Source organism: Sciurus carolinensis, chromosome 11 (assembly GCF_902686445.1).
Source record: "Sciurus carolinensis chromosome 11, mSciCar1.2, whole genome shotgun sequence".
In the NCBI taxonomy this organism is placed as follows: domain Eukaryota; kingdom Metazoa; phylum Chordata; class Mammalia; order Rodentia; family Sciuridae; genus Sciurus; species Sciurus carolinensis.
In genome coordinates, this window is record NC_062223.1 from 56,248,901 (window position 1) to 56,260,989 (window position 12,089).

Consider the following 12,089-nt stretch of genomic DNA (forward strand, 5'->3'; position numbering starts at 1 on the left):
CCAGATCACATTTTTCATTTTCTCCTCTTGTCAATAGTTTCCATTTTCAGGCACCATTCACCACTCCATACAGCCACATTCGTTCAATGAAAAACCCAGAAATGCTATCTCTGTCACCGTGCCCACTTGTCACTTTGACAAGTTCACAATTGGTCAGACAGTGATTTTCTGACATGGATTTTTGACAGGATACTGAGCAATTCAACCTGCTGCAAATAGATTAAGTTACTGTAAATAAGGTGAGAGGCAGTCAAATAAATGGTGTCCTAAATTCAGAGAATCTTAGGATCCAGCAGAACCCAAATGCCACTCAGCAGCCTCCAATCTCATTTTCCCATGCACTTGTTTTCCTTCTCCTCGTAATGCATCTAAGAAACCTGTCCTTGCCTTGTGCCTAGCACAGATTTACTAGCACTAATAATGGTAAATGACTCTGCCTTTGCTTAAAGAATAAATACAAAACATGCTCGTGGTCTATAAGTGTGCCTGGAATTTCTCTGTAAATATGCAATGAATTACTTTCCTCATGAAATATTTATTAAAGTTGAGTCCAATTCAGTAGGCCTGGAGGTGTGTGAATCCAGCTAATCCTGCTCCTGAACAGGAATCTCTCTTTCTCCAACGTCAGCGTAATGACAGACATCCATCACTTCATACTCAGACTTACCCTGGCCTTGACAAACTGGGTGTTATCTCATTATTTCACAATACATTTCCTGGTATCAGAAAGGGGCACCAAGGGAGCAAAGTTAGAGAAGACTATTCAAAGGATGATAAATGGACATCAAAGGTGTATTTGGTGGTCTCTTCTCACATCCCAAACACTTTTTCTCAAAGTCTGACAACTACTTGGTAATTTCTCCAGGACGGCATGAGAAGTGTTTGAAAAACACAGAACATCAAAGATTATACCACAAAGCAAACTTGTATAACAACCCTGAAGAATCTCAGCCTAAAGAATGGCTTCTTTAAAAAACAAATCCTTCAATTCTTCATCTTGGGGCTCAGTCTCCTCATCTGCAAATAGAAGAGGTATCCAGGGGACCTCCCAGAGCTTCCTAGCTCAGCTTGTAAGTCTACGAATTGTTGCTTAGCATACATGACACAGAAAGAACACCACAGCTTCTTCCAGCAGCAAATGTCTAGGCTGAGGATGGTAGAAAACAAGGGATCCTGTACCACAAAGACACCTGAGCCAGACAGAGCTCTCCACCTCACAAGTTCACCAACATGACATTTGCTTTTCTGCTTGAAGAAAGGCCTTTGCTACTCTACTGCTAAGAGCAGTCGGCTTTTGTCAAGGATTGAGATAAGAGCTAGCCACTTAAAGAGTGCTTCTATGCCTTTTACATAATCCCAGGTGAAAACTTTCCAGTTGGTATTTAAAACTTATTAAGTATATGAACAAATTAAGTTGCAAACTAGAGAATATTAGCAAATTTTATTAACTTTATTTTTATTATCATTACTGCTGGGCAAAATGCTCCTGATAAATTCTACCTAGAATGTAATGTTTAGGACAAAAAAAATTGACTCTTGAGATTATATTGACTTTTTCCTGTTTTACTCATCAGTTAGGAATGAGCCCAGTGAATAGAAGGCCATGATTAATCAACAATGCCTCCTGGAGAAAAGGTGTATGAATATCATATTGAGTATGGGTGTCCTTACCTCTCTCTCAGTTCTCCTTGGGCAATATCTAGCCCCATGGCCAATGACCTTCAAATTTAAATCTTCAACCCTAAACTCACCCTTTAGTAGTAGAACCATGTATTCAACTTCCAACTTGATATTCCCGCATGAATGTCTAATCAGCATTTCAAATTTTATATGACTATCTAATAAACATTTCAAATTGTATGTGCCCACAAAGAGCCCCTTTTCTCTTCCCCAATCCTTCATCTTATCCTCAAGTTCCCAGTCTTAGCAAATGGTAATGCCCAGTTCCACAAGTCAAAATAATTAGAACTTCTCCTTGATTCTTTCCATTTCTCTAACCTCTATGTCCAACCAAGAGTGAATCAAGAGGGTTTCTGTGTCTGGAATCTGTCTATTTCTTCCTAATTTCACTCTTAGATCTCTTGCCCAAGCCCCTATCCTTGCTTTCTAGGACAGACTAATGGTGTCCACACTAGTCTCTTTGCTTCTATACTGCCTTATTTCCCACGTGTTCCACACAGCAGCCAAAGTGCTTCTTTTAAAGCATAAGTCTGAATCATTTCATCTTTCTGTTTAAAATTTTCCAATTACTTCCCATTGATCACAGGATAAAATTTACACTTATTAGTGTGATCTGCAAACTGATTCTTGCCTGCCTCTCCCTCTCCCATCTCATACTCTCCTCGTTTGCTGGAAGCACACCCCACCCACTCCTGTCTCAGATCTCTGGACCCTACCCTTTCCCCAGAGTGATCTTCTGCCACCTCTCCACATGCCTGGTTCCTTCTCCTTCAGCACAGCTGCAAATACAACCTCCCTGTCACTCTCTCTAAAGCAGGCTATACACTAATGTCCCTCTAACACACCACTTTGGTTATTTTCTCCATATAACTTGTCATAATATATGGATTACAACTAGTTTATTTTGCCTTACAGTATGTATACAGTCTTGTCTCAGGCTTCTTACTTCATGTGATTTCCTCACTTTCTGTCCTAGACTATAAGCTCAATGAAGACACCTTTATTCATTGTCTTATCCACCATTCTTAGTGCCTGGCACAAAACAGGCATCCAATGAAGATTTATTGATTAATTAAACCATTTCTCATTTATTTTTCTCATTTATATCATTGTTTTAAATAATCACAAGTTACAATAAGAAAATAGTATGGTACCTTTTAGAAAATCAGGAATATATGGGTCCTCAAATGCCCATGGCTATCAAACTAAAGAATATGATATTTGATGCCAATTTGCCTCCCTCTTTACAGGACACACATCCCCCAACAGTCTGAACTAATCCTACCACGCTTTTGCTCAACCGCCCTCCTTGAAAGCTGAACATTTCTTATGCTGACTTTTCTCATTTCTTTTTATAAATGATTGGCACATTGAAGTAAAGAGAGCCCATTAGCACTCAAGAGAGTGAAATGTAAGAAATATCTATTTTGATACATGGAGACTTTATGTGTGTTCTCATTTTCAGAAAAGCCCTTTCTGCCAATAAATTCAGCCAATAAAAGAACACAACAAAGTAACCCTGTGTCTTCTTAGAACATACAAGTAAGAACAGTGAATCAGGTTTGATGGGACTAAGACTACTTTGAGTCTTTTAAGTAACTAGCCATGTACCTCAAATAAGACACTTTACCTCTCTGAACACAACACTGAACATCTGAAAATCAAGATTAAATTCCATGATTTCCCAGTTCTTTCCTAGACTCTATTTCATTTCTGTTAATTGCTTTACCCTGCTCCTAGCCATGTAACAAAAGGGGGTGCAAAGGGTATTTTCCATCTGTAAAACACATATTTTGCAAATTTTCTCCTTTGGTGATTTTCTACATTAACATAAAATATTAAGTTTTCAGTTCCTGAAAACAGTGACATGCCACCTACTTTACTGAAGCCTGCTTTTTTCCCTGGAGTTCAAAGAACAACCAATGAAAATCAAGTAAGGGGACCCTATAGTGAATCCTGCACTTCCATATTCAGATACTACAGTGTGCATTTGCTGGGTTACTTGAGAGTATTCAGTTCTGCTAGAGAGAACAAGAAAAACAAGTAGGATGGATAAAGCTCATAAGTGTTAAATATAGCTATCAAGTTAGAAACCTGTGAAACGTGTTAAACAGATTGAATAAAGGGAACATAAGCATGCTAAACATACATTAAAAGGACAAAATAAGAATGATGCTTGCAGATAAAATGGGGTGGAAGGACCAAGTCATAATGTACACATCACGCCTCCTTCAGAATAACAGCTATGTCATCATGAAGTTCAACACCCATCATTGACATCCATTCCATTCCCATTCTGTCCTAAGGGTTCTCCCTGAGAAATGCCAATAAAACTCACTAGCACTCACCAAATTAACAGGTGGATCATAGTTGTGGCCAGAATTATTTGCCCCAAGCATGTTAGCTCCAATCTGAACTGCCCTCCCTCCCTTTTTTTTAGCCTGAACTCCAGTCCTTGTAACCATCATCAGGAAAGCTGTTACAGCACAGGGAGAAGAAAAGAGAGAGGGTTAGGGGAAAGACTGAATATAGGGACAATGCATAACTCAGGAATCAGTGGGGTGTCCTTCCGCCTCCTCTTGCACCCTAGCCTAATTATCCCGATGTACTCCATCCTGGAACTGTAAATTGATTTAATAAGCCACGTGATTCTAGTATCTGAATCTGATCTATTTGTGAGTCTTTTCATCTTGTGACCTCTGGGTGTATATTTGGAGGCTATCATTGTATCAAAGTAATGTTCCACACAACGACCACTTAAGATGAGCATTTTCCATTTTTGAAAAGGGTAAAAAAAAATAATGTCATTCCAAATACTCAGAGGTTTAGCATGATCTAGTTAGGAAATGCTAACTCAGCAGCAAGGGTTAAGTGCTTTTTCTTTCCTAGGATGGAAATGGTGCTACCTAGACATTTTTAAAGAAAGACTAAAACTGCTAATGTGATGATTAAACATCATAAAAAAAAAAAGTGTCAGGTGAAGGGAGGAGACTGGAGTGTGGAGAAAGAAAGAAATGAAATGATATTCACATACTCTTCTCTGCTAAATATAGAAGCAACTTTATTTCCCTCTTCCCTGACTTATAGGGTGAGGATGGTGGTGGATGGTGAATTTCATTGCCAACAAACATATACCTGTGCCTCTTTTGCATCAGGCACTGTGCTGGGCACTAGGGAAATGAAAGGAAAAAGGCAGTTTCTTCCCCGGAGGACAGATACATAATAAGACAGTTCCCCAGTGACAAGAGGTACAGAATAAAGCAGTGCAGAGGGGGCCTATGGAGACTGGGCATGACATCATAGAGGATGCATCATTGAACCTGACTCAAAAGAGATGAATAAGCATTCACCAGGCAGGAGTGTGAGGATGGATAGGATATGCATTGTAGGATCGCTGTGAAGATGTGTTTCACAGTACCCTGGTATTTTTCTTTCTCTGCAAGCATATCTCTCACTAAAAGTCCAGTAGGGAAAGCATCAACTCAAACTAATATTGGAGCAAATTCTCAGGGCCCTGATCAGCCAAGGAGCACTAGATTAGCACAAAGCAGAGTAACAGGCAAAATCCCAACTGGGGCATCAGCTAAGGATTGATGAATCAAGGTAGCAAAGAAACAGCAGCCAGAAATTTGAAGAAACTAACACATTAGGGCAGCCTGCCTCAGCCTTGACTGATGGAAAATTCAGACAACATTTAATATCTACATGAGAACCTCACACATGGCAAACTCCTGATATAGATCAGGCACATCTTTCTAGTCTAAGTCTTGCTTAAGCTCGTGGTAAGATTGGTCCCTAAAGGCAAAACAACACTTGTTCGTTTGAACTGACAGTTGGCTTTTCATTTCTGAGTGCAGAAGAAATTTACCAATTCCAAACTGTCAACCATCCATGCAGCAAGTCCTGCCGTGGGGAATGAGGGAGGGAAGCACATGTCCCACTGTTAGGTCTTGCGGCCCATCTTTGAGAATGTCAGGTAATGATCCAAGCAGCTTTCAAAGAAGCAGAAGTCACAAGCAAAAAGTAGAGGGAACATCAGGAAACTTCCAGTTAATATGTAAGGGATTTTCATCTCCACTAACAAGTGCACAATAACATTCCATTAAAACTCTATTAGCTCCAGAGCCAGCGTGATAACGGGCGAATGTGTGGCTCATTACAGGCCCAAGTGGAGGGCCAACACACTGCTCATGTCATTTCTCTTACAACCATCTTAGGGGTAGCCCTTATTATTATTTCTCCTTTACAGATGTGAATTTAAAGAATGTTCTTAAGAATGCTGGGCTAGGAAGTCATGGTACTGAGAGCCCAATCCAGGAGGCTCATTCCACAGGATACACTTTCATCTGCACTGCGTCTGCTATTTACCAATATGTCAGCACTTTGTGGAAAAGGGCCAAATCACCATCACACACCCAATACCTGGCACTTACTATTTACTCAAAAAATATTGAGTAAATGAATGAACAAACTTTCTACAACCCTTAGGAGGTAAATAGCAAGATCTCCTACTGTGTGGGCAAAGAAACTGAGGCAATGAGAAGGCCAATGTCTGCCCAGGGTCACACGGCAAGCAAATAGAGGGACAACAATGGTGGCATTTATGGCGATGCCAGCACCCTGTCGTTCTCCTCTCCCTTTCTCCATCTACCTTTGACCTGAGCCAGCACCACAAGCCTTATTTTCCTTCTTCCTAGGCCATGGTCCCCCCCATGTTGCTGCATTCCCCTCTGCAGTGACCCCTCTCTTCGCTCCCTCTTTTGGGCACCATCTTAAATGTTACCCCTCGGGCCAACTTCCTCTGACCACCTTAGGTTAGTTGGGTTCCTTATATTTTGTCTTCCTTGTGCTTATCACAACCATGTATGTGATCATTTTATTCAAGGTTATCTTCCTCACTAGACTGTAAATCCTATGAGGAACTGCTTACCAACACATATCCCACCACTCTTACAGTACCCAGCACAGATCCAGCCCCAACCATGTTGGTTTAATCCAATATATCTTCACTCCAGACTCTGGAATACATCAGAGAGGAGGTCTTCTGTAGTCACTCAAAAACAACCCCAACCTGTTGAGATAAACTGTCTTAAAATAATGAGCTGCCTAAAATTAACCAGCTGAGCATTCCCTACTTCTCCATTGGGTAATGGAGCCTAAAGAATTCTGTGACATATGGTATTAATCAAAATTTTTTATAATTACTATCTGACTCAATCAAAAGAGATTCTGATGCCCCCATAATTTTACTAATTAGATAGGCACTGAAAGGCAGCTGAGCTTTTTCATAAATGTTTGACAATACCAGCAAGGAAAATCAGCTCATCTCCTCTGTCATTAAGAAATTAGCAAACTGCAGTGATGCCTCTTTAGGCTCTCTCTCCATACCATCACCACAACCTACAGTGATCATATCTCTACTCCATTCCTCATTCCCTTCATCCCCATTCCTCCACCCCAGCTCATCTGGGGAAGCCTGAGAATAAATAAAGAGATAAAGTACTAATGTCAGTTTCATTTGAGTCACAAGAGGAAAAAAAGGGAAATGATGAGTGATTAAGACTGCATTGTAGAGGTTTCAAGATGGCGGACTAGAGGGCGGCTGCATTTCATGTTGCTCCAGGACTCAGGATTCAAAAGAGGAGATAGTGAGAGACTTGGGACCAACTCAAAGCCGCCGGGTGAGTCTCTCCCGTTGGGGAGGCGTCCCGGATGGGGCGGTAGCCCCAGAACGCAGGGAACTTGGTGAAGTAGAGTTGGTCGGGGAGACGCCCCTCCCCCCACAGGAGCGGTAAACATGGACAACTGGGATCATCGTAGAGGAGGAGCTCAGCACAGCGCTTGGACTCGAAGCAACCACTGGGGCTCCGGGTGGCTGCCTGAGGAGGAGCTGAGTGGCGAGCTGTTTGGACTCAGAACAACCACTTCTGAACACCGGGGGGGCTGCCCCGAGGAAGAGGAGGAACATGGAGGGTAGCTCAGTCTAGGAGTGACTGCATCAGAGCTACAGGCGGTTGCCAGAGGAGGAGCTGCGTGGCGAGTTATTTGGACTCAGAATGACCGCTTCCAAACATCGGGGGGTTGCCTGGAGGAAGAGGAGAAGCGCAGCGGGTCGCTCGGTCTAGGAGTGACTGCATCAGAGCCACAGGCGGTTGCCAGAGGAGGAGGCAAGTGGTGAGTTGTTTGGACTCAAAGCGACCACTCCTGAACACCCGGGGGGCTACCCCGAGGAGGAGGAGGAACAGGGCGGGTCACTTGGACTCGGAGTGACTGCCTAGGGCTACGGGCGGTTGGCGGGAGGAGGAGACGCAAAGTGAGTTGCTTGGACTCCTAGTGACTGCGTCGGAAACCCGGCGGCTGTCCGGAGGAAGAGGTGTGTGGCGGGTCTCTGTGTCTTGGAGCTATTGTACGGGGCTCCAGGTGGTGGCTCAGAGGAGGGGCCGCATAGCCAGGCGATTAGGTGTATAGCAGGGTCCCAGGACCGGCTTCTTGCTGGAAGAGCCGCACAGAGACACGCCTAGGGGCGGAGCGAAGTTTCCAGGACTGCGGGCAGATTCTCTGAGGAGAGGCAGCCTAAGGAGACTCGTCTGCGAAGGGCAGGGCTCCCAGGCCCAGGAGGTAGGTCCGGGCCCCTGGGAACGTTGCAGAGGAAGACAGCCCAGCCCAGGCGGTAGTTGTAGATTGAGGGGAACCTCTAGGAGGGGAAGTGACCAGCGAGACCTCCCCATTGGGTGAGTCTTCCCTGCCGGGGGAGGTTTTCCCACAAGGACAGTAAAACCAGAGACACAGGCATAAACAGGCCTTGCCTCAGCCTGCAGCCTAGTTCCCCTTTGGATGACCATTGGTCAACAAGTGGAGGCACCTCTGCCCACTATTAGGGAATATCCCCACCTGAGGGTCACCATCCCTAGAGAGGCAGCTTCCTTGTGGAGCACCGAATTATCAACTTCCTCCAAGTCTGCAGGCTACTGAAGGATAAGAGGGATATACTAGCAATCTTCAGAAACATTATAAGTCAATAGAGGAAATCTAATATCTTAAGGAACCACTGATTCCTGAACAATATGAGAAAACAAGGGAAGAAAATGCCCCAAACAAATCTAGATGTTACATCAATAAAATTTAACGACAGCATGGCAGAAGAAATGACAGAAAGGGAGTTCAGAATGTACATAATTAAAATGATCAGGGAAGCAAATGATGAGATGAAAGAGCAAATGCAGGCATTGAATGATGAGATGAAAGAGCAAATGCAGGCATTGAATGATAGCACCAATCGACAGTTAAAAGAGCAAATACAGGAAGCAAAAGATCATTTCAATAAAGAGTTAGAGATATTGAAAAAAAACCAAACAGAAATCCTTGAAATGAAGGAAACAATAAACCAAATTAAGAACTCCATAGAAAGCATAACCAATAGGATAGAACACCTGGAAGACAGAACTTCAGATACTGAAGACAAAATATTTAACCTTGAAAACAAAGTTGAACAAACAGAGAAGATGGTAAGAAATCATGAACAGAATCTCCAAGAACTATGGGATATCATGAAAAGGCCAAATTTGAGAATTATTGGGATTGAGAAAGGCTTAGAGAAACAAACCAAAGGAATGAACAATCTATTTGAAGAAATAATATCAGAAAATTTCCCAAATCTGAAGAATGAAATGGAAAATCAAGTCCAAGAGGTTTATAGGACTCCAAATACACAAAATTACAACAGACCCACACAAAGGCACATTATAATGAAAATACCGAACATACAAAATAAAGACAGAATTTTAAAGGCTGTGAGAGAAAAGAACCAAATTACATTCAGGGGGAAACCAATACGGATATCAGCAGATTTTTCAATCCAGACCCTAAAAGCTAGAAGGGCCTGGAACAACATTTTTCAAGCTCTGAAAGAAAATGGATGCCAACTAAGTATCTTATACCCAGCAAAACTTACCTTCAAATTTGATGATGAAATAAAATCATTCCATGATAAACAAAAGCTAAAAGAATTTACAAAAAGAAAGCCAGCATTACAGAACATTCTCAGCAAAATATTCCATGAGGAAGAGATAAAACACAAAGAAGCAAATCAGCAAAGGGAGGAAATATCCTAAAGGAACTGTCAAATAAAGGAGGAACCAAGATGTGTCAAAAGAATAAATAAATAAATAAAAATTTAAAAATGAACCAAATGACCGGGAACACAAATCATATCTCAATAATAACCCTGAATGTTAATGGCCTGAATTCATCAATCAAAAGACATAGACTGGGAGATTGGATTAAAAAGAAAGATCCAACAATATGTTGCCTGCAAGAGACTCACCTCATAGAAAGAGATACCCACAGACTAAAGGTGAAAGGATGGGGAAAAACATACCATGCACATGGACTCAGCAAAAAAGCTGGAGTATCCATCCTCATTTCAGATAATGTGGACTTCAAGCCAAAGTTAGTCAGAAGGGATAAAGAAGGACATTTCATACTGCTTAAGGGAAGCATAAATCAGCAAGATATAACAATCATAAATATCTATGCCCCAAACAGTGGCTCATCCATGTATGTCAAACAAATCCTTCTCAATTTTAGAAACCAAATAGACCACAACACAATAAAACTAGGTGATTTTAACACGCCTCTCTCACCACTGGACAGATCTTCCAAACAAAAATTGAACAAAGAAACCATAGATCTCAATAACACAATCAGCAATTTAGACTTAACAGACATTTATAGAATATACCATCCAACAAAGAGTGAATACACTTTCTTCTCAGCAGCACATGGATCCTTCTCTAAAATAGACCATATATTATGCCACAAAGCTAATGTTAGCAAATACAAGAAGATAGAGACACTATCTTGTATTCTATCAGATCATAATGGATTGAAGTTAGAAATAAATGAAAGAGTAAAAAACAGAAACTACTCGAACACCTGGAGATTAAACAATATGCTATTATAAGATGAATGGATAACAGAAGATATTAGGAAGGAAATTAAAAATTCTTAGAGGTAAATGAGAATAAAGAAACATCATATCAAAATCTCTGGGACACTATGAAAGCAGTACTTAGAGGAAAATTTATTTCATGGAGCGCATTTAATAAAAGAAGTAAAACTCAACAAATAAACGACCTAACACTACAACTCAAAGCCCGAGAAAAAGAAGAACAGACCAACACCAAAAGTAGTAGAAGACAGGAAATAGTTAAACTCAGAGCTGAAATCAACAAAATTGAAACAAAAGAAACAATACAAAAAATTGACAAAACAAATATTTGGTTCTTCGAAAAAATAAACAAAATTGATAAACCTTTAGCCACACTAACAAAGAGAAGACGAGAGAAAACCCAAATCACTAAAATTCGGAATGAACAAGGAAATATCACAACAGACACGACTGAAATACAAAACATAATTAGAAGCTATTTTCAAAATCTATACTCCAACAAAAAAGAAAATTCCGAAGACATCAACAGGTTTCTAGAGACATATGAATTGCCTAAAGTGAACGAGGAGGACATACACAATTTAAATAGACCAATTTCAAGTAATGAAATAGAAGAAGTCATCAAAAGCCTACCAACAAAGAAAAGTCCAGGACCAGATGGGTTTTCAGCCGAGTTCTACAAAACCTTTAAAGAAGAGCTCATTCCAATACTCCTCAAACTATTCCATGAAATAGAAGAGGAGGGAACCCTCCCAAACTCGTTCTATGAAGCCAATATCACCCTGATACCTAAACCAGACAGAGACACATCAAGGAAAGAAAATTTCAGACCAATATTCTTAATGAACATCGACGCAAAAATTCTCAACAAAATTTTAGCAAATCGCATACAAAAACATATTAAAAAGATAGTGCACCATGATCAAGTGGGTTTCATCCCAGGGATGCAAGGTTGGTTCAACATCAGGAAATCAATAAATGTCATTCACCATATCAATAGACTTAAAGTCAAGAATCACATGATTATTTCAATAGATGCAGAAAAGCATTTGATAAAATACAGCACCCCTTCATGCTCAAAACACTAGAAAAAATAGGGATAGTGGGAACATTCCTTAACATTGTAAAGGCCATCTATGCTAAGCCCATGGCTAATATCATTCTAAATGGTGAAAAACTGAAAGCATTCCCCCTTAAAACTGGAACAAGGCAGGGATGCCCTCTTTCACCACTTCTTTTCAATATCGTCCTTGAAACTCTAGCCAGAGCAATTAGACAGACTAAAGAAATTAAAGGGATACGAATAGGAAAAGAAGAACTCAAACTATCCCTATTTGCTGATGATATGATTATATACTTAGAGGAACCAGGAAATTCCACCAGAAAACTTTTAGATCTCATAAGTGAATTCAGTAAAGTAGCAGGATATAAGATCAATGCACATAAATCTAAGGCATTT

At 40.8% G+C, this 12,089-nt stretch overlaps 1 protein-coding gene across 2 annotated transcripts in view; it reads right to left on the reverse strand.

Annotated features, from left to right (window-relative positions):
* The window catches only part of Nell1 (neural EGFL like 1), an 865,354-nt gene that overhangs the window by 765,690 nt on the left and 87,575 nt on the right, over positions 1–12,089 (reverse strand). The gene's annotated exons all lie outside the window — the stretch shown is intronic.